A 21,659-nucleotide genomic window follows, 5' to 3' on the forward strand; every position below is an offset into this window, starting at 1 on the left:
CAGATTCCAAAAGAAACATGGAGGCTCTCCCATATAAAGGTGAGGCTTTATTTGGTGATGGACTGGATGCGTTAGTCTCAGCGGCTACCGCAGGTAAGTCAACATTTTTGCCCTCTGCGCCTGCACCGGCAAAAAAGACATATCACCCGCACATGCAGTTCTTTCGGCCCAATAAATACAAAAAAGTGAGAGGTTCCCCCTTCTTTCCGGGTAGGGGAAGGGGAAAGGGAAAGAAGTCCACAGCAGCTTCAGGTTCCCAGGAGCAGAAGTCTACCCCTACTTCTGCCAAATCTTCAGCATGACACTAAGGCTCCTTTGCGGGAGGCCACTCGGGTGGGGGCACGTCTCAAACTGTTCAGCCAAGGTTGGATTCTGTCTGGCCTGGATACCTGGGTGTTGCAAATAGTGTCCCAAGGATACAAGCTGGAGTTTCAAGACGTTCCCCCATGCCGATTTTTTAAATCGACCTCGCCAGCTTCTCTTCCAGAAAGTGAAGCAGTAACAGCGGCAATCCAAAAATTATGTCAGGATCAGGTCATAGTCCTGGTACCTTTGTCACAACAAGGGGAGGGGTTTTATTCAAGCCTTTTTGTAGTTCCGAAGCCGGACGGCTCGGTCAGACCGATCCTAAACCTGAAAAATCTGAATCTCTACTTGAAACGATTCAAGTTCAAACTGGAATCACTGAGGGCAGTGATTTCCAGTCTGGAGGAGGGGGACTACATGGTGTCTGTAGACATAAAAGATGCTTACCTGCATGTTCCCATTTATCCTCCTCACCAGGCTTATCTGATATTTGGGATACAGGATTGCCATTATCAATTCATGACGTTACTTTTCGGTCTCTCCACGGCGCCAAGGGTATTCACCAAAGTGATGGCGGAGATGATGGTTCTCCTGCATCAAAAAGGAGTCAATATAATTCTTTATCTTGACGATCTCCTGATAAAGGCGAGATCCAGGGAGCAATTGTTACAAAACATCACACTCTCCCTGTCAATACTCCAACAACACGTTGGATCATAAATTATCCAAAGTCACAGTTGGAACCGACGACAAGATTGTCTTTTCTCAGGATGATTCTGGTTACAGAAGTTCAGAGAATATTTCTTCCGGTGGAAAAGGCTCTGGAAATCCAGAAAATGGTAAAACAGATATTGAAAACATTGAGTGTGTCGATCCATCAGTGCATTCGGTTGTTGGGGAAGATATTGGCGGCTTACGAGGCCATACAGTTTGGCAGGTTCCTTGCCAGGATATTCCAGTGGAACCTGTTGGACAAGTGATCGGGATCCCACCTACACATGCACCGGAAGATAATCCTGTCGTCAAAAGCTAGGATTTCGCCCCTGTGGTGGCTACACAGTTCTCACCTACTAGAGGGACGCAGGTTCGGGATTCAGGACTGGCTCCTGGTAACCACTGATGCAAGTCTCCGAGGCTGGGGAGCTGTCACTCAGGGAGAAAGCTTCCAGGGAAAATGGTCAAGTCAGGGAGCCTGCCTTCACATAAACGTGCTGGAATTGAGAGCCATTTGCAACGGCATTCAACAAGCGGTACATCTTCTTCAAGATCATCCCATGCAGATCCAGTCGGACAATGTAACAGCAGTCGCGTACATAAACAGTCAGAGCGGAACGAAAAGCAGAGCGGCAATGGCAGAGGTGACGAAGATCCTCCTCTGGGCAGAAAGACATGTAAAGGCTCTGTCAGCAATTTTCATTCCGGGAGTAGACAACTGGGAAGCAGACTTCCTCTTCAGACACGATCTCCATCCAGGAGAGTGGAGCCTACACCAAGAAGTCTTCACAGAGGTGACAAGTCTTTGGGGAGTTCCTCAAGTAGACATGATGGCATCTCGTCTCAACAAGAAGCTTCAGACATATTGTTCCAGGTCGAGAGACCCTCAAGCAATAGCAGTGGATGCGCTGGTGGCCCAGTGGGTGTTCTGGTCGGGGTATGTCTTCCCTCCACTTCCGTTGATCCCAAAAGTGCTCAGGATCATAAGAAGAACAAGAGTTCGAGCAATCTTCATTGCCCCAGACTGGCCAAGGAGGGCTTGGTACCCAGATCTTCAGGAGTTGCTCATAGAAGATCCTCTGCCTCTTCCTCTTCGCGAGGACCTGCTGCAGCAGGGGCCGTGCATGTATCAAGACTTACCGCGGCTACGTTTGACGGCATGGATGTTGAGCGCCGGATCCTAGCCCGAAAGGGTGTTCCCAAGGAAATCATCCCCACCCTTATTCAGGCCAGGAAAGGAGTAATGTCGAAACATTACCACCGTATTTGGAGAAAATATGTGTCTTGGTGTGAATCCAAGAAGGCTCCTATGGAAGAGTTTGAGTTGGGAAGTTTCTACATTTTCTGCAGGCTGGTGTGGAGGCGGGCCTACGATTGGGATCAATCAAGGTCCAGATTTCGGCCTTGTCAGTGTTCTTCCAAAAACAATTGGCCTCTCTTCCAGAGGTTCAGACCTTCGTGAAAGGGGTTCTGCACATCCAGTCTCCATTTGTGCCTCCAGTGGCACCATGGGACCTTAACATGGTGTTGCAGTTCCTTCAATCAGATTGGTTTGAGCCTCTACAAGAGATAGAGTTGAAGTTTCTCACTTGTAAAGTGGTGCTTTTGGCATTGGCATCCGCACTCTCCCGCATGTACTGGAGCTTTGGTATAAACCCCATGGTCATGAAGTGGACCCCAGCATCCTCTAGGACGTATGAGAAAACAGGATTTTGATACCTACCGGTAAATCCTTTTCTACTAGTCCGTGGAGGATGCTGGGCGGCCGTCCCAGTGAGTACTTTACCTGCAGTTTTGTTATTAGAGTTACACAAGATGTGTTATATTAGTTTCAGCATGTTGCTGTAATTGGTTCATGCCTATTGGCGTGTGTTCTGTTGAATGCCATGTTGTGCGGCATGGTTGAGGTGTGAGCTGGTATGTATTTCACCACTAGTTTAAAGTAAATCCTTTCCTCAAAATATCTATATCCCTGGGCACAGTTCCTATAACTGAGGTCTGGAGGAGGGGCACAGATGAAGGAGCCAGTTCACACCCATTGAAAAGTCTTAAGAGTGCCCATGGCTCCTGCGGAACCGTCTATACCCCATGGTCATGAAGTGGACCCCAGCATCCTCCACAGACTAGGAGAAAAGGATTTACTGGTCGGTATCAAAATCCTGTTATTGTCTCAAACATTGATTTTATTATTGTGAGACCTAATCGTGGCAGAACTTTGTATGTTTAACGACATTAATGTGTTTAGCCTCATAGAGGCAACATATGAATAGGACTTCTGCCTCCACATTTGTTAATAGGGCTTCATCAATATCCCTATTCTTGCATATTCATGTGGCACACCTATATGGAGCAATTCATTGTTTAATATTGCTACTACTATGGGGGTCTGATTATTTGTGGATTTTTGTGCAAGAAACCACGTTGTAATTGCATCTCTATTTACAATTTGTATTTGCATATATATGTGTTTAATCTACTTTATTTCTTGGTACTGAAACTAGCTCTTTTCTTATTCGTGGACTCTCACCAATGATCCAGAGTATTAATACGGATGATCATAACATTCAAATTCCATCTCCGCCTAATATTGGCAGCAGATCCACCTTTATGCTATTTCTCATTTTATCTAATCAATCAATTTCCTGATAGTGATCTCTCATTAGTGATCCAGGGAGTTGATGCGTCCGAACAATCTACTATCATACCACACTGAAGACGCCCAATACCATCCGATCTTGGAAGCTAAACAGTGGTGGGCTTGGTCAGTACCTGGATGGGCGACCACCAGGGAATACTGAGTTTAGTAGAATCATTTATTTAGTACGATTCCTTGCCTAATACTGACAGCAGAATCACTGCTCTTATCTTTCTTCAATTTTTTTAATCTTTTTACTTTTCGATCTTCCGTCTGACACAACAAAATAATACTCATTTATAGGTACATAGAAACATAGAAACATAGAATTTGTCAGCAGATAAGAACCACTTGGCCCATCTAGTCTGCCCCTTTTTTTTTATCTCTAACCTTAATTGATCCTTATTTCTTTGTAAGGATATCCTTATATCTATCCCATGCATGTTTAAATTGCTCTACTGTCTTAGCCTCTACCACCTCCGATGGGAGGCTATTCCACTTGTCCACTACCCTTTCTGTGAAGTAATTTTTCCGCAAACTTCCCCTGAACCTCCCCCCCTCCAGTCTCAGTGCATGTCCTCGTGTCCTATTGCTTCTCTTCATTTGGAGAATGTTTCCCTCCTGGACTTTGTTAAAACCCTTGATATATATGAAAGTTTCTATCATGTCCCCCCTTTCCCTTCTCTGCTCCAAACTATACATATTGAGATTTCTTAGTCTTTCTGTTTATGTTTTGCGATGTAGGCTATGCACCATTTTAGTTGCCCTTCTTTGTATGAGCCTATTTGCATGAACTTTAATCTCCACTCCTAATACCAGTTTGTGGAATTGGCAACTTTGGTCCTCATAACTTAATTAAGGAGTTTATCTTGGTTATTATACCTCCTGATTTCAATTTGAGACCAAAGGATTTTATACTATATGTTGTTCGTTTGTTTGTTGTTTGTAAATTTGGGTACCAGATTTTAACTATTTTCATTAAATGTCATGTTTTAATATGTCCATCATGTCCTGATCATTGATAATCAGCCTAATAGTGCACCCACAAAAGAGTCTTACTCCTTCTCTATTTATTTCCTATAGTACAACTGTTGACTCAGGGTGCACCACCAAAGAGACTCTATCTGGGGATATCCCCCTTAATTTTCCAAATTTGGTTCTTATCGTATATTACAAATATAGTGACTGGTGTGAAATCATCTCTCTTACATGTTCTAGACTCACTGGAAACTGCAATCTTCTCAGCATGAACGCTCTGTAGATGTGGGGTTACTGTGTAACATACAGAAACTGCCAATAGAGATAGAGAACTTGAAACATTGCCATTCACAAATAAAATTAGATTAGATGAGGACAGTGGGGTATAATCTCTTACTAGGCTTCTATGTAGATAAAGCAGCCTAATTGGGTGACATTACATTTATGTACGTTGTGTGTGTAGTTGATATATATTGGTAAGCAGGGTTTGTGTCGTGGATGTTATAATGTACTGGGACACTTTAATGTGGCATAATATAAACTGAGGGCACTATAGCATGGCAAAAAATTAACTAGCGGCACTGTAATGTTATATAATATGAACTAGGGGACTGTAATATGGCACAATATTTATTTGAGGGACTATAGCATGCTAAAGTATAAACTGGGGGCACTGTAATGTGGCATAATATGAACTGGGGACACTTTAGTGTGGTATGATATGAATTGGAGGGTACTACCATGTGGCATAATATATACTAGGGCACTGTAATGTTGCACAGTTTGAACTTGGGGTACTACAGGATGGCATAATATGAAAAGGAGGTCACTACCATGTGGCATAATATGAACTTTGAAACTACAATGTGAAATTTTATGAACAGGGAACACTACAATGTGGCATTCTATGCACTGTAATGTATCATAACTGTGAACACTGTAATGTGGCAAAATATTAACTGGAGGACAGATGTGGCACAATATGAACCGGAGGCACTACGGGTGGTATAATATTAATAGTCAATACTACAATGTGTGTATATTGTGAACTAGAGTACCGAACTGTCACAGTTGTGGGACTCTGATCCTAGGCAGGAACCTTAGGCTGGACTGATGAGTAGTAATGAATTCTAGGAGGTTGAATAAGACTTCTGCTTATAGACCAGGGTGATGCAGCAAGTGTGGACAACTCTGGAATGCAATCAATGTTGAGATAAGCAACTGGAACTCATTAGCTAAACCCTTGAACCAATAAGAGGCACTCATCTCCAAGCCTGAACCCCAGAACCATGAAGCTGGAACTTGCTTCCAGAAACTCAGGGATCTGAACCACAGGAGACTCAGCAACCTGTAACTTGACTAGAATCTGATACATTAAGCACTTCCTCAGAACCCAAGCTGGCAGTTGAGATATGTAACCTAATATAGGGATACAACCCAGAACCTACACCTAGCACCCGGGGCTGGCCAAACCGCTGTAAACTCAGCACAGACCTCAACTACCAATCAATGGAGCAAAGAGAAGGAACCACCATTACTGATGGTATCACAGATGGTCTGATGGTCTGGAGTCAATGTAAGAGAAAACATAAACAGTACTCTTTGTTGGGGCACTTTTCCTACCTATTAAAATAAAATTAAATTTTTCCATTTATTGCTATGTATTAAAAAACTTTCACAAACAAATGCTATAGTAAGAAATCAAATACAACAATAAAAAAAAACTTTTGACACACAATGACCCAATTTTCCACCTGAAAGATGGTCTCCAACTGCCTGTCTTAAACTATCTGGGATGCAATTATCTCAGATAAATTCAAGCAAGTGATAAATATTTAAAAAACCATGACTACTATATGACCAAAATGAGATCCGTTCTCATTGGCTGGAACCAGGGATATACCCTGTTAGGCTGGTCTGTCTCATCAGGCCGCACTGAAGATGTCCCGCCAAGCATTACGTATGTTTGCCCTGTCCCCTGGAAGCACCACAGTGCCAGTGGTGTCTCTGCTAGAACACTAGCACAAGAAGAAGTTTCAGTCCTAAACTACTGACTCCCCTGCTGTCAGCACTCTGTGTTTGCTGCACATTAATGCAGCCCCTCAAGACCCCAGATATTCTCCACTCCGGCCTGCATACAGCGGTCACACACACAACCTAGAAAATAAAACAGAGAAAAAGGTGCCCCAAAAAATCCCAGGGTTTTGGAGACCAACCTCTATGTTGCTCTCTCAAAGACAAGGGGATAGCCAACCCCCTAAAATCGTTACTGAGTATACAAAATACAACAAGTGAGAGCACAAAAGTGACAGTTAATAATATAATTTAATATGACAACATTTACTACATAAAAAATATAATGGTAAATATATAAAAAAAAATATGTGTGGTATAAATGAACCTCAAGCCACTGTAATAACTGACATAAAGTTAAATAATCAATAAACTATGTACAGTAGCATATAAACTCCCAGGGTAAAATAGGATTGTAAATAATAAAAGTAACAATGTCTTGAAAACGATGCGAGATCTTTTGTTGCAAAATGGCTTAGCCACTGTAGCCACAGTAGTTGGTAGTGAATGGAAATATCCATTGAAATAAAAGTCAAATGTCTTATAATAATGATCTCAGAGGGATTAAAAAGGACCACGTGGTTAAGTAAAAAAAACACACCAAAATATAGCACTCACATCACCGTAGAATAGATATTCACAGCTATTGAGCACATGGATCACATCTATTGAGCATATGGATCAACAGAGTCCAGTCCACCTCTAACCAGGAGGGTGCGTGAAATGATGAGACAGTAGCAAAGTACAGAGTAAAGGAGTGCTATAGACCAATGTCCTCTCTGCATCCATCTGCAGTACCGATTGCCCAAATTCCTCAAATATTATTATTTATTTAGTCTCCCAGAGGCATCCCCATCTTTTGGAGAATATAAGCCAGTTTTTATTTAATTTTTATATTTTATCCTTATATATTGGATGTAAAGATGATCCTAGGAGACAAAATAAATAATAATATTTGGAGTAATGTGGGCAATACGTACTGCCGATGGATGCAGAGAGGACATTGGTCTATAGCACTCCATTACCCTGTACTTTGCTACTATCTCATCATTTCAAGCACCCTCCTGGTTAGAGGTGGATTGGACTCTATTGAGCCATATGCTGTCGAAATCTCTTCTAAAGTCAGAGCCGGCCATAGGCATAGGCAAACTAGGCAATAGCCTAGGGCATTTGATATGCCTAGGGGCATCAGCAGCTTCTGCTGATTAAAATGATATGCAGCATGCCTATATTCTGTGTGTAGCATTTCATATGCAGATACAGCCACAGTCTCACACAGTATATAGGCATGCAGCATATAATTTTAATCAGCAGTAGCTGTTTGTGCATCCTAGCCACATAACAATGCAAATAAGATGCATTTTCATAAAAAAAGGTGCCTGACGTTAGCATTGAGGCAAGATTTATGAGGACACATCTGTATCCAAACAGAGACAGAGGTCACAGTGTTAGTGGCAGTGTGAGTGCTGTGTACATGTGAGTGGGTTGGTTGTGCAGTAGTGTTCGGAATATGTGTAAGGAGCATTGTGTGTGTCATGTAAAAATGCATTAATAATGTGCAACATATGTGTAAGGGGCACTATGTGTGCCCTTATGTGTATAAGGGCATTAATAATGTGCGACATATGTGTAACAGGGTACTACTGTATGTGTGTTGTGTATAGGGGCACTAAAAATGTGCAGCAAATGTGCAGGGGGCACTATGTGTCATTATGTGTATAAGGGCATTAATAATGTGCGGCACATGTGTAAGGGACATTATGTGTAAAAGGGCATTAATAAAGGTTGTCATAATGTGTAAGACGCATTATGTGTATAAGGACATTAATAATGTGTCTCATATATGTAAGGGGCATTACTGTGTGGAATTATGTGTATAAATGCATTACTAATGTGTGGCATTGTGTATAAGGTACTCTACTATGTGGCATTGCGTATAGAAAGGGCACTACTGTGTCATCTAATGTGAATAAAGAGCAATAGGGTCTGGTATAATGTGAATAAGGAGCAATTCAGTGTGATGTAATGTGAATAAGGGGCTCTACTGTGAGGAGTAACGTTTATAAGGTAAAGTGATACTACTGTGGGATGTAATATGAATTATGGATACTATTGCATGATCAAATGTGAATAAAGTTGCAGTACTGTGTGGCGTAATTGGAATTGGGGTTACTATTGTGTGACCATGCCCCTTGCCAGCAAAAACACACCCCTTTTTGTGCTGTGCGCCAAGTGTGCGAACTGTTCCTATTTAAAATATAGGGGGTACAAACACCAAAATAAGGACTGCTATGGGTGAGGGGTGATGGTGCTGGGAAAGAGGTGCAAGGTCAGAGGTGGAACCAGCGGTGGTGCTAGGGGGCACCAGCCTAAATCTTGCCTAGGGCATCATATTGGTTAGGGCCGGCTCTGTCTAAAGTGCTATATTATATGAGATCTCGCTTGCATTTGTTTACTTACGTTTTATTTTGATCCCTCAGGGATTATTACTATAAGACATTTGACTTTTATTTCGATCCATGTATACATTCACTATTAGCTAAAGTGCATACAGGGGCTATGCCATTTTGCAACAAATAATTTTGTATCTTTTTTCAGTACATTGTTACTTTTATTACTTGCAATCATATTTTGCCCTGGGAGTGGATGTTTGTTATTATATTTACCAACAATTTAGTTTATGCATTATATGTTGTCATATTAAATTTTATTATTGCCTGTCATCTTTGTGCTTCCTCTTTTGTATTTTGTACTCTCACATACACAACCTCCCTGCAATACAAGTACCTGTAACAGGGAGACTGCGGTGAACTATGTGACGCTGCAGGCTTTCTCCGCTATGCTCCTTTTTGCTTGGGACTGCTGGCCGTGTTGCCTGGTCCCTGCCTCCTTGTCCCCAATGCCAGCTGGGTCCTGGCATTAGCACAATGTAGCTGACAGGTGCCGGACCGACACATGCGAAGTGGCAGTGGTAGTACAGTGCATGCAGAAACCCCCAATTTCTATGGACTGCTTCGGTTGTAGCCCATAGAAGCTGGGTAGGCAGGGAGTGGCTTCCTACAGGAAGCCAGCTCTCTACTAATTGCAGCCTAGTCTAGCAGTCCCAGAGGGAGGAAACACCTCCCAATAGGACTACCTGTTCTGCGGGTGACTGGCAGATAGGACTTCCAATAGGAAGTCACTGTCAGTCACAGTGTAGCCATTGCAATCTCACAGACTGCATCTGGCTCATTGACACTGAGCAGAGGTGGTGGATTTTACTGGAGGGGCTGCAGTAAAATCAGCCTCTGCTGGGGACTCTGATTGCGACCGCTCACCAGCTATTAACTGTAGAAGCATAGGTGTTTCTACAATGGGTGCAATGTGTGCTGTGCACATGGGCCCTTGGGTCCAGGAGGGGCCCACACTGCACCGATTTTTAATACTTACCTTTCCAGAGTCCAGCGTAAGGTGCTGCAATCACAGTGAAAATGGCCACCAAAATGACCACTGCACATGCACAGTAGTGATTTTGGTCTCTGGAACATGGTGGGCACCATGTTTCCGGAGACCTGCATATGCGCGGTAGACTCCGGCACAATGCCGGAGTTTACTGCGACATACAGAGGAGGGGGGCCCCCAGAGGTGCACAGGGCCCCCTCCTCTGTTAAAACACCCTTGTGTGGGAGACCACACACAGCTGGCAGCAGGGGGTTTCTCTCCCCTGACACTATACCTGCTTCTCATTATTTTTATGCTCTCTCATTGCAGAGTGGTAGCAATTTACAATCAGGCTGCATCCCACAGTATATATAACAGCAGGGGTTCAGCAGAAATGCACTATTCTTTTTTCTGACCACAAGGTAAGGTGAGAGGTCAGCTCACGCATCATTCACTGCCAACACATTATGGTGGTCATTCCGAGTTGTTCGCTCGCTGCCATTTTTAGCAGAATTGCGATCAGGCTAAAAACCGGCAGTTCTGCGCATGCGTATGGGCCGCAGGGCGCACGCGCTAAGTACTTTCACACAAAACTATGCAGTTTTACACAGGGCCGAGCAACGCTTTTCAGTCGCTCTGCTGATCGGTGAGTGATTGACAGGAAGTGGGTGTTTCTGGGTGGTAACTGAGCGTTTTCCGGGAGTGTGCTATAAAACGCAGGCATGCCAGACGAAAACGCAGGAGTGGCTGGGGAAACGGGGGAGTGGTTGGCCGAACGTAGGGCGTGTTTGTGACGTCAAACCAGGAACCAAACAGTCTGCACTGATCGCAATCTAGGAGGAGGTCTGGCGCTACTCAGAAACTGCAGTGAAAATTTTAATAGCAGAACTGCTAACCTTTCGTTATCAATTCTGTTAAGCTAAGATACACTCCCAGAGGGCGGCGGCCTTGCGTTTGCAATGCTGCTAAAAGCAGCTAGCGAGCAAACAACTCGGAATGAGGGCCTACAGTATGTGCAGCCACCTACACTTACTGGAGGATCCCTTTTTTAGCTCTCCTATTTCCTTCTTTCATGTGTGCAAAAGCTATATCATTCATTACATTACAAGGAGTGACTGTCAGCTCTGTTTTATACATATATATAGGTCCTATAATATTATTGGGCCCAAACCTATAAGCCCTATATGGTGGCAAAATATGTATTTCATTCATGACATACATGTGTTGTATTTAAACATCTATTTTTCTTGCATTTGGATTTGTGCAGGCTTTGTATGTACTCAACATTACTGCATTACACATTGTGTCACGTTGTAAACAGAAATCTCAACCATTACACATATGTATTGTATTTAAAACTACATTTTTTCTTGCATTGGATGTTTTGTAGGCTTTGTATGTACTTAATGTTACTGCATTACATTCTGTACTACTACCAGGTGATTCAAAAGTTGCAGTACACCATTTTGTTTCAAAAACTGTTGCAGGTAATGGGAAAACTGAATAGTCCAGTAAGGTATGGGTGAGGTGGGCTATCTTTTAGGGTGTGTACCGAACATGGGTGCCACCTTGAAACAGGCCATCTTGAATCTAAGTCAGTTTTTTCAAATGGAAAGGGGGTTGTGTAACATGTCAAACAACATCAGAATTTGCTGAAAAGTTTATGTACTGCAAACAGATTTGAAATAGCAGTTATGGGGGGTAATTCCAAGTTGATCGCAGCAGGAAATTTTTTAGTAGTTGGGCAAAACCATGTGTACTGCAGGGGGGGGCAGATATAACATTTGCAGAGAGAGTTAGATTTGGGTGAGTTATTTTGTTTCTGTGCAGGGTAAATACTGGCTGCTTTATTTTTACACTGCAATTTAGATTGCAGATTGAACTCACCCCACCCAAATCCAACTCTCTCTGCACATGTTATATCTGCCTCCCCTGCAGTGCACATGGTTTTGCCCAACTGCTAACAAAGTTCCTGCTGTGATCAACTCAGAATTACCCCCATGGTTCAAAAGTTACAATACTTTTTTTGTTGCAGGTAACTGAAGATGGCTTTGACAAAAGAGTAGTTATGTGTATGGGATATCTTTGAATATCAGCCAGTGCTAGATTAAGCCTTGGGGGGGAGGGGGGGGGGGGGCTGGGGCACTTTAGACAGGGGGACCCCAGTGGAAGTGGGGGGGGGGGGGGAATATATAAGATTGTGCATACCTCCCAACATGACCCATTCCAGGAGGGACAAAATGCTCTTTCAAGGACTTCCCTCTTAATATATGACTGTAGTCACCTGTGTTGAACTATTTCATTGATAATAAGGATGTTTCAACACAGGTGATTGCAATCATAATTTAAGAAGGAAGTCCAGGTAGAGAGCATTTTGTCCCTACTGGAATGGGTCATGTTGGGATGTGTGGATTGTGTATATTAAATTTAGCCCAATGGTGTATATTAGATTTAAACTAATAGTTTAAAAATCCTGGGTACTGTTTATAGTGCCACCTAATTGAAAGACAACTATTTTATAAAATGTTCTTGTAGTGGAACAAAAGACAACTTAAACAATCTTAAAATACACATAGAAAAATAAAATCTGTAATTTATCTTGTCACATGCAAAAATAGCAGCGGCCTCTGTACTACTTACACACCGGGATAGGACTCAGAAGGATTCCCTCTATGTGTGTGTGTGTCTAGACCGTTATTAGATAACAAGTTACACAGGACTCAGAGACCACAGTGATCCCACCCTGTGTCACTTGCAGCTATCTCCACTCTCCTAGCTCTCCTCTGGTTGGGAAGCTCCGTCGATAGTTCATGAAATCTGATACTGCTGTTGCTTACATTGTGGCTGCCTGGTTCTGCTGCTGCATAAGAGTGAGTGATGTCAGTGTGCTCTGGCCGGGGGTCCCCCTGATAGAGGGGGGCCAGGGGTACAGTATGCCCTGCATCCCTCCCTTAATCTGTCTATGATATCAGCACCGACATGTGCTGCTTACAAGCATGGGTACCCGCCCCATGGGCCAGCTCTCTCCTCCCCTTGTCCCCTTCTCTGACTGAGATGAAAATCGCACTGTGCAGCAGAAGAATCTGTGCATGTATGCAGAGCCAGATGAAGGGAGGGGAGGCACAGGGAGCTGCATTAATGTTATCTAAGGGGTTGGAGGTGCATTAATGTTACCTGATGTGGAGGGTGTATTATTATGTAAGATTGGGATTTATGAAGGTTAACTTAGGGGCTGGTGGTGTAATAATGTTATCCGATGGGCTGGGGTTGGAATAATGTTATCCAAGGGGCTGGGGATGTAATAATGTTATCCAAGGGGCTGGGGGTGTAATAATGTTATCCGAGGGGCTAGAGGTGTAATAATGGTTTCTGAGGGGCTGGGGTTGTAATAATGTCATCTGAGGGGCTGGGAATGTATTTAAGTTAAGGGATGTACTGTATTAACAAATGCTTTATATCTACAGTATTTTCAGTTTTTTATTTTTAACACGTAGTAAGGGAAAAAATATAGGGAAGTGAGAATGGGGGGGCGCTAGTCCCCTTCTTTGCCACGGGTGCTCAAACTCCTAAATACACCCCTGAATGCAAGTGAAGTTAACCTGGATGACATCATCACATGGGTAACTTCCTATGAACAGCAGCAACTTTGGGGCCCCTGTCACATAATATGACAAAGCAGCAGCAATACTGTGTTACAAAGGGAAGGGTCACAGGTTGCGAAATGTCCAAATAGGACTCACGTGCTCATTTCCCAGCCAGTTACTGTCTGCCAGCACCGTCTCTCTCTTTCTTCCATGACTGGTGAAATGCTCATTACCTGGGACCGCCGGGTACCCTCCAGCAGCAGCAACAGGAGCTGCTCTGGACATTTGCCTTGATATTGGAAGTCCCGCCCCCAGAAACTTGCCTGCATGTGCTTACCTGAGTGGCCACAGATGGCAAGTAGGAGGTTGGATGTGCCAAGACTGACCCTCTTCGACGTCTCTGTACCATAGCGGCTCCTGGGGTGACAGTATCAGGCCAAGTGGGGATATTCTTCCCCCTGTCCTAGTTGTTTGGTGCCAGTCACATAATGAGTATGGCTCTGCACCCTGCCTCCTTAGTCCTGCTTGCCTCAATCCCCCGCAGGATATAAACTGCAAGGCCCCAAAGCCGGCATGCTGCAGTATCAATTTAATTTTTTTTCAAAAGGATGTAGTGGGATGCTAGCTGGGCTTTGGGGCCCCCCAAGAGGCCAGGCCCCATAGCAGTTGCATCCCCTGCACCCTCTGTAGTTATGCTACTGAGTATACTTACCTTCCCCCAATGCCACCCTACCCTCCCTTCCTGCACCTTAATCTTAACACCCCCACAGCCTAACCTCCCTGGTGGTGCTCCCTGGTGGTGCCTAACCCTAACCACCCCCTTCCTGCAGCCTAAACCTAACCATCACTCCCCTACAACCAAACCTTAACCCTCCCCGGTGGTGCCTAATCTTAACCAAGATCCATGCAGCCTAAACCCCCTTCCCATAGCCTAACCCTTCCCCTGCAGCCTAAACCTAACCTCCCCCTGTGGCCAAAACCTAGGAGACTTCAGAATACTTACATTCGAGATGCCAATGGTTGTGATTCTGGCGTCAGCATTCCAAGTGATGTCAGAACTCCGGTGCTGGCATTTTGGCCATGTGTCGGTGTTCCAGCACTGGGATCCTGACCACATTCCCTATAACAAGTAAGACATAGCTAGTATAGAAAGATTAAAAAATTATTAAAATATTTGCCATGCCTATTAGTGGAAAAGAGCATCTCTGATGGAAACAGGCAATATACAGATGGAGCCTCCATTATCTTTTCTGGCTGAGGCATTAGTCACGATCAGGCATAGGCAGCGTGCCTTGGCGCAAGAAGGCTTGCTTAGTCATAGGGAGGTGCACAGAGCGTTTGGTGTTACCATTGAGTGTAATATCTGCGATCATCCATCAGATGTCGCTTTTTAAAATCACCATTGCGCACGTGTGTGGTCTCCATTAAATACAATACTAAACTACAGCATAAGAACTACTTCACTGGTTCATCTCATTATGCTACAGTATGCTACATTATGTCAAATACAGTATATAGGGGCAGATGTATTAACCTGGAGAAGGCATAAGGAAGTGATAAACCAGTGATATAAGCAAGGTGATAAAGGCACCAACCAATCAGATCCTAACTGTTAATTTACATATTGAAGCTGATTGGCTGCTGCCTTTATCACCTTGCACATATCACTGGTTTATCACTTCCTTATGCCTTCTCCAGGTTAATACATCTGCCCCATAGTACAGTAACGTCCCTTAGAAAACAAACTGTGACTGTAATGCACTTAGAATACAATCTGCCACAGCAATGCCCTTAGAATACTATCTGAAACACAAATCTACCTTAGAATAGAATGCAATCTGCCACAGTAATGCCCTAAAGGGGGGTACTCACGGAGCGATCGCTGCTTAAAATCTAAGCAATCTGACTAGATTGCATAGATTTTAAGCAGTGATCTCTCTGTGTGTACTCCTCACAGCGATAGCGATGCGCAGCCCCGCGCATCGCTATCGCTAGATTGGCCTGCATGCAGGCCAATCTAGCGGGTCGCTGACTTCACCCGCTGGGTGAAGTGAGCGCCTCCCCCGCACCCTCAGCAAACTGACTCATTACATGCCGCTGTGCGCTGCAGGCAACCACTGCCCGCAGCGCACAGCCGCCTGGAGAGAGGAGAGGAGCAGCGGTACGGGGGAAGGAGGAGGGAGGTGAAGGAGGGAGCCGCAGCAGCGCTTTGTTACTGGTGGAGGCGCTGCTGCTGCTGCCCCTCTGCTTCACTATAGGCTGTCTTCCGAGAACAGCCTATAGTGAAGCAGAGGGGCAGCAGCAGCAGCGCCTCCACCAATGACACAGCGCTGCTGCGGCTCCCTCCTCCACCTCCCTCCTCCTCCTTCTCTACTGCCCGGGAATCGTCTGACGCTGCACCGAGGAGCCTGAGCCAGCGGAGAGGGTAAGTATAATTCTTCTTTCTTTCTGTCTCTTTCTTTCTGTCTCTTTCTTTCTTTGTTGGGAGTGCCTGCCGCTATGTGTAAAAATGGGGGACTGCCTGCCGCTATGTGTAAAAAGGGGGAATCTGCCTGCCGCAATGTGTAAAAATGGGGAATCTGCCTGCCGCAATGTGTAAAAATGGGGGACTACCTGCCGCAATGTGTAAAAAGGGGGAATCTGCCTGCCACAATGTATAAAAATGGGGGACTGCCTGCCGCAATGTGTAAAAACGGGGGACTGCCTGCCGCAATGTGTAAAAATGGGGGACTGCCCGCCGCAATGTGTAAAATTGGGGAATCTGCCTGCTGCAATGTGTAAAAATGGGGGGCTGCCTGCTGCAATGTGTAAAAAGGGGGAATCTGCCTGCCGCAATGTGTAAAAATGGGGAATCTGCCTGCCGCAATGTGTAAAAACGGGGGACTGCCTGCCGCAATGTGTAAAAAGGGGGAATCTGCCTGCCGCAATGTGTAAAAAGGGGGGACTGCCTGCCGCTATGTGTAAAAATGGGGAATCTGCCTGCCGCTATGTGTAAAAAGGGGGAATCTGCCTGCCGTAATGTGTAAAAAGGGGGACGCTGTCTGCCGTAATGTGTAACAAGGGCACGCTGTCTGCCGTAATGTGTAAAAAGTGTACGCTGTCTGCCGTTATGTGTAAAGAGTGTACGCTGTCTGCTGCTATGTTTAACAAGGGCACGCTGTCTGCCGTTATGTGTAAAAAGTGTACGCTGTCTGCCGCTATGTGTAACAAGGGCACGCTGTCTGCCGTTATGTGTAAAAAGGGGACGCTGTCTGCTGTTATGTGCAAAAAGTGCACGCTGTCTGCCGTAATGTGTAAAAAGGGGGACGCTTTTTGCCGTAATGTGTAAAAAGGGGGACGCTGTCTACGGTAATGTGTAAAAAGGGTACGCTCTCTGCCGTAATGTGTAAAAAGAGGAATCTGTCCGCTGTAAGGTGTAAAAGGGTCTCTACCTGGTGTAGTGGTGCTACTGTGCGGCGTAATTTGAAGAATGGAGACTACTGTGCACCGTTTTATGAATTGGTATTATTTTGTGGCCACACCCCTTCCCCACGAAGCCACGCCACTATGTATTTTTGCGCGCGTCTATGGCGCGCACTGCCCCTGTTTTGCATGCAGGGGTGGGGCTCCGATGCCGTTTCTTGCACACAGTGCAAAAATGTCTAGTTACGGCACTGTTGCTAGGTATCCATTTCTCTGGCCCTGAGCAGGTCCCCCTCACCAGATCCTCTCCAGGGGTGAGGGGTGGACTTGGATGGGATGTGGGGGGGGTGGGCAAAGCATTTTGTCGCACCTGGGCCAACCGCTCGCTAGTTCCGCCACTGATTGGGGATAAACCCCTGGTTCACCCCAGCACACCAAGCTGTACCTGTACCAAGACATGAAAGACTATAAATATATACATATAATAGAAATCCAGAGGTCTTAGTTACATACAGTTTGCAAACGTATGGTAAGCCACCAGGCCCTGACAAGGCTCCTCTGATGCTGGTGGTCGCTAACTCTAGGTCTGAGCCCGGGGTGTAGAACCCCACAAACCGGCAAAGGCCAGCTAACCCAGGGCAGCACAATGTGAGAAGGTAAATTGTCAGTATGTGTTAATAAAAGGAAAACAAAATCTATGTACAAAAATTTATATACTAGTGAAAGTGTAATTAAAAGACCAGAAGGATTAATAAATGTGTTAAGGGGGTGCTAAATAAGATCTTGCAGTGTGCTACCCCAAAGCAACCCAGCCCCACCAATCCAGGGGGACCCACACCCCAGACCCGCTCCAGGTACTAATAATAATAATAATAATAATAACAACCGTTCCGGGTAATTCAACATAATGCCACATGATAATGGCATCTGAGCAAATGTATCCGAATTGAGAGCTATCTTACCTGAAGATACCCCCGGGAACTCCAAATGGCACTACAGAGACCAGCATACCCTCCAAACACTGGTCCCATCCATGCCCCTCATACTAGCTGTTTCTACAGATTCAGGAAAGTTGCGTATCTTGAGGTTGTTCCGATGTCCTCTCTTTTCTAAATTTTCCTGCTTATAAGTCTAAAGCATGACATTCATACGGATTTGGGCAACCTCTTTCTCAGATTCTTGTTGAAAGGCAATAAGCTCTTCTTGTTTTCTTTCAATAGCATTGACCCTGGAGCACAGAGTAGCCACTTCTGTCTTAACACCTAACAGAGCATCTTGGACTTTCTCACAGATTGCTTTTTTAATGTTTTTAATTTCAGTGAGAATCACTGCACTGTCTGCTTTAGTGGCTGGTGTTAATGAAATTACCTTGTCAGAGTAGTTATCAGAGGTCTCGCCAGTAGGTGAGGTGCTAGAAGACTTTTGAAATTATGAAAGTGTGCCATTCTTAAAGTATCCAACAAGGTTATGAGATCCCATTTTTATTCCACCCTTAGGCATGGTGAGGGAATTAAGGGGGTAATTCCAAGTTGATCGCAGCAGGAAATTTTTTAGCAGTTGGGCAAAACCATGTGCAGTGCAGGGGGGACAGATATAACATGTGCAGAGAGAGATAGATTTGGGTGTGGTGAGTTCAATCTGCAATCTAAATTGCAGTGTAAAAATAAACCAGCCAGTATTTACCCTGCACAGAAACAAAATAACCCACCCAAATCTAACTCTCTCTGCACATGTTATATCTGCCCCCCCTGCAGTGCACATGGTTTTGCCCATCTGCTAAAAAATTTCCTGCTGCGATCAACTTGGAATTACCCCCTAAAGGAGAGAATTTGACTGTCAATCCCAAGTAGGGAGAAGGGAACATCCTAAAGCATCAGTGCCACACACTGGACTAGGCTCCTTATGTAGTGATATTACATGTCAACAAGAAGGAGCACTTTCATCAAAAGCAGAACATAATAGTATCACAAAGGAGCAACTGCACATCAAAGTGCCAAGGGGAAGGGCACCACAGGATAACAATAGCAACAGTCACTGTATCAGAGGTGCACAATCCAGGCAAGTATAGTGAAGAATTCACCTGAGGAGAGACCCAGAGATTCTGCCCAGAGAGTCACTATTGAAAAAAAGGGGGTGAGGGTGACCCACAGTAGTTGTTGGGTGCCCAAACACTCAGGGGCACAAAGGTAGATATTGCCAGAGATTTCCCCTCTTATGGCTGTAGTATGCAAAGTTGCAGAGTCCAGGATGCAGCCAAGCACAGCAGCATTACCACTCCCCAAACTGGAGTCACATTCTCTGTGCGAGCAGAGCTCCCTCTAGCCGGGCAAATCACTTAGACCCAGGGATCAGCGGAGGGTCAGGTGCAGAGACCATGGATCATGCTGTTTTGTTCATATGTTTGTAAATCCAGTCATAAGGATACAGAGACATGTGAGTTCACTGCTGTGCTGTTTATTCCATCACCAACTCCAGACACACTGCACACTGGACCACCCACTACCCAGCATCCCCCTGGTCCTAGGGACCATCACTGAAGATTCAGGCTTACACAGATTATTAAGGGAGTGTCTACAAATATTAAGCATTCTAATACACTAACATCACATCCTCTTTTCTTTAAAGATAAGCCCTATACGCTTCAATGCAACAATAAACAACGTCATATTTAGAACATCATCTAACACGTTTCAATGAGTCTCTCAGGTCTGCGTATTTCCCTTTTGGGTCTTTCATACACAGTCTGTGTTTCATCGATCATATTGGACCTTTCTAGAATCGTGGTTGGTTCACCATTATCAGGATCATCATACATGTCAGATGAAGGGTATTCTTCAGTCATGTTGTCTTCATTATGGTTAGGTTGAGATCTTAAATCCACACGATTTCTTTTTACTTCCGTTCCACGCTCTGTACGTATAGTATAAGTTCTTGGTGCTACTTGTGCTTGCACAATACCTTTCTGCACCCAAATACCTTTCTCGTGATCTCTGAGACGGACTTGGTCACCCGATTTTAGATCAGGTAAGCTTTTTGTTCGCCTGTCATGGAACAGTTTCTGTTTCACCTGTTGACGTTCCTTACTCAGTCTGACCAACGCTGAGTTATGTGTATTAAGCAGTTCATCATGTATCGGGAGATTTGCTCTAATCCTCCTTCCCATCAGCATTTGTGCAGGAGAAAGTCAATTCTGTAAAGGTGTACTGCGGTAGATTAAAAGACTTTTGTAGAAATCTTCTTTACCTTCTTGAGCTTTTTTCATGAGACTCTTTACAGTTTTTACTGAACTTTCCACCAACCCATTTGAGCGTGGATAGTGGGGACTTGACGTAGTATGGACAAATCCCCACTCATCAGCAAATTGTCTAAATTCAGCACTGGAAAACTGAGGACCATTGTCAGTGAACACTTCCATAGGAACACCATGCCTTGCAAAGATTGACTTCATGCAATTGATTACGGCTATACTAGTAGTTGTATGTAGTGTCTTCACCTCAGGGTAGTTAGAGTAATAATCAGTCATGACAATGTACGTTTTCCCATTACAATCAAACAAATCTGCGCCAACTTTCTGGTACGGTCTCTCTGGCACTGCGTGAGGACTCAGTGGCTCGACTTGTTGTTTTGGTCTATACGTAAGACATAATTCACATGTAGCTGTAGTCTGTGCTATGTCTTGGTTCATTCTTGGCCAATACATAACTTCACGCGCTCTCCGCTTACATAGTTTTTCTTAGTCATGCAGGTATGACAAACCTATTGCCTTTGTAAATAATACCATCGACAACTGTAAGGTCACTGCGGTACATCCAATAATCATGGGTAGACAGTGGGCACGCATGTTTTTCTGCTAGCCAACCTTTAAGAATGATATCTTTCAACAATTTCATTGTGTCATCTGTCTCAGTTTCTTCCCTAATCTGTTCTTGTCTTGCAAGAGACACTGGTAGAGAAGCTACGATCAAATTAACATAGGCTTCTATCTCTTCATCCATCAGACTTTTGGAACCTTCACTTTTGTCCACAGCACGAGAAAGTGTATCAGCAATGTACATGTATTTGCCGGGACAGTACAGCAAGTGTACATCATATTTCTGTAGTCTGATAAGCATTCATTGAATTCTCATGGGACAGTCATGTAATGATTTAGTCATGATAGCTACCAATGGCTTGTGGTCAGTTTCCACTGTAAATGTTTGACCATACACAAACTGATGAAATCGCTCACATGCATATGTGATCACTAGAAGTTCTTTTTCTATCTGAGCATACTGTGTTTCAGCACTTGTCAGTGCTCTTGATGCATAGATTACTGGTTGCCATGTATCCTCATGTTCTTGTAACAGCACTGAGCCTAGGCCAAATTGCGAAGCATCTGCTGAAATTCTTATTCTTTTCGCAGGATCAAAGAATTTTAGCACTGGATGCTCTGTAATGATCTGTTTCAAGTTTTGCCAACTTTCTTCTTGTTCATGTGACCACATCCACTCGTTATCTTTGTCCAACAACCATCTAAGAGAAGCTGTTCGTTCAGAGAGTTGAGAAAT

General features: G+C 44.3%; 1 pseudogene; it reads left to right on the forward strand.

Moving 5' to 3' along the window:
• The first annotated feature begins 3,711 nt into the window (after positions 1-3,711).
• On the forward strand, positions 3,712-3,830 carry LOC134950246 (5S ribosomal RNA; annotated as a pseudogene).
• The last annotated feature ends 17,829 nt before the right edge of the window (positions 3,831-21,659 follow it).

This window comes from Pseudophryne corroboree, chromosome 8, assembly GCF_028390025.1.
Source record: "Pseudophryne corroboree isolate aPseCor3 chromosome 8, aPseCor3.hap2, whole genome shotgun sequence".
Classification (NCBI taxonomy): Eukaryota; Metazoa; Chordata; class Amphibia; order Anura; family Myobatrachidae; genus Pseudophryne; species Pseudophryne corroboree.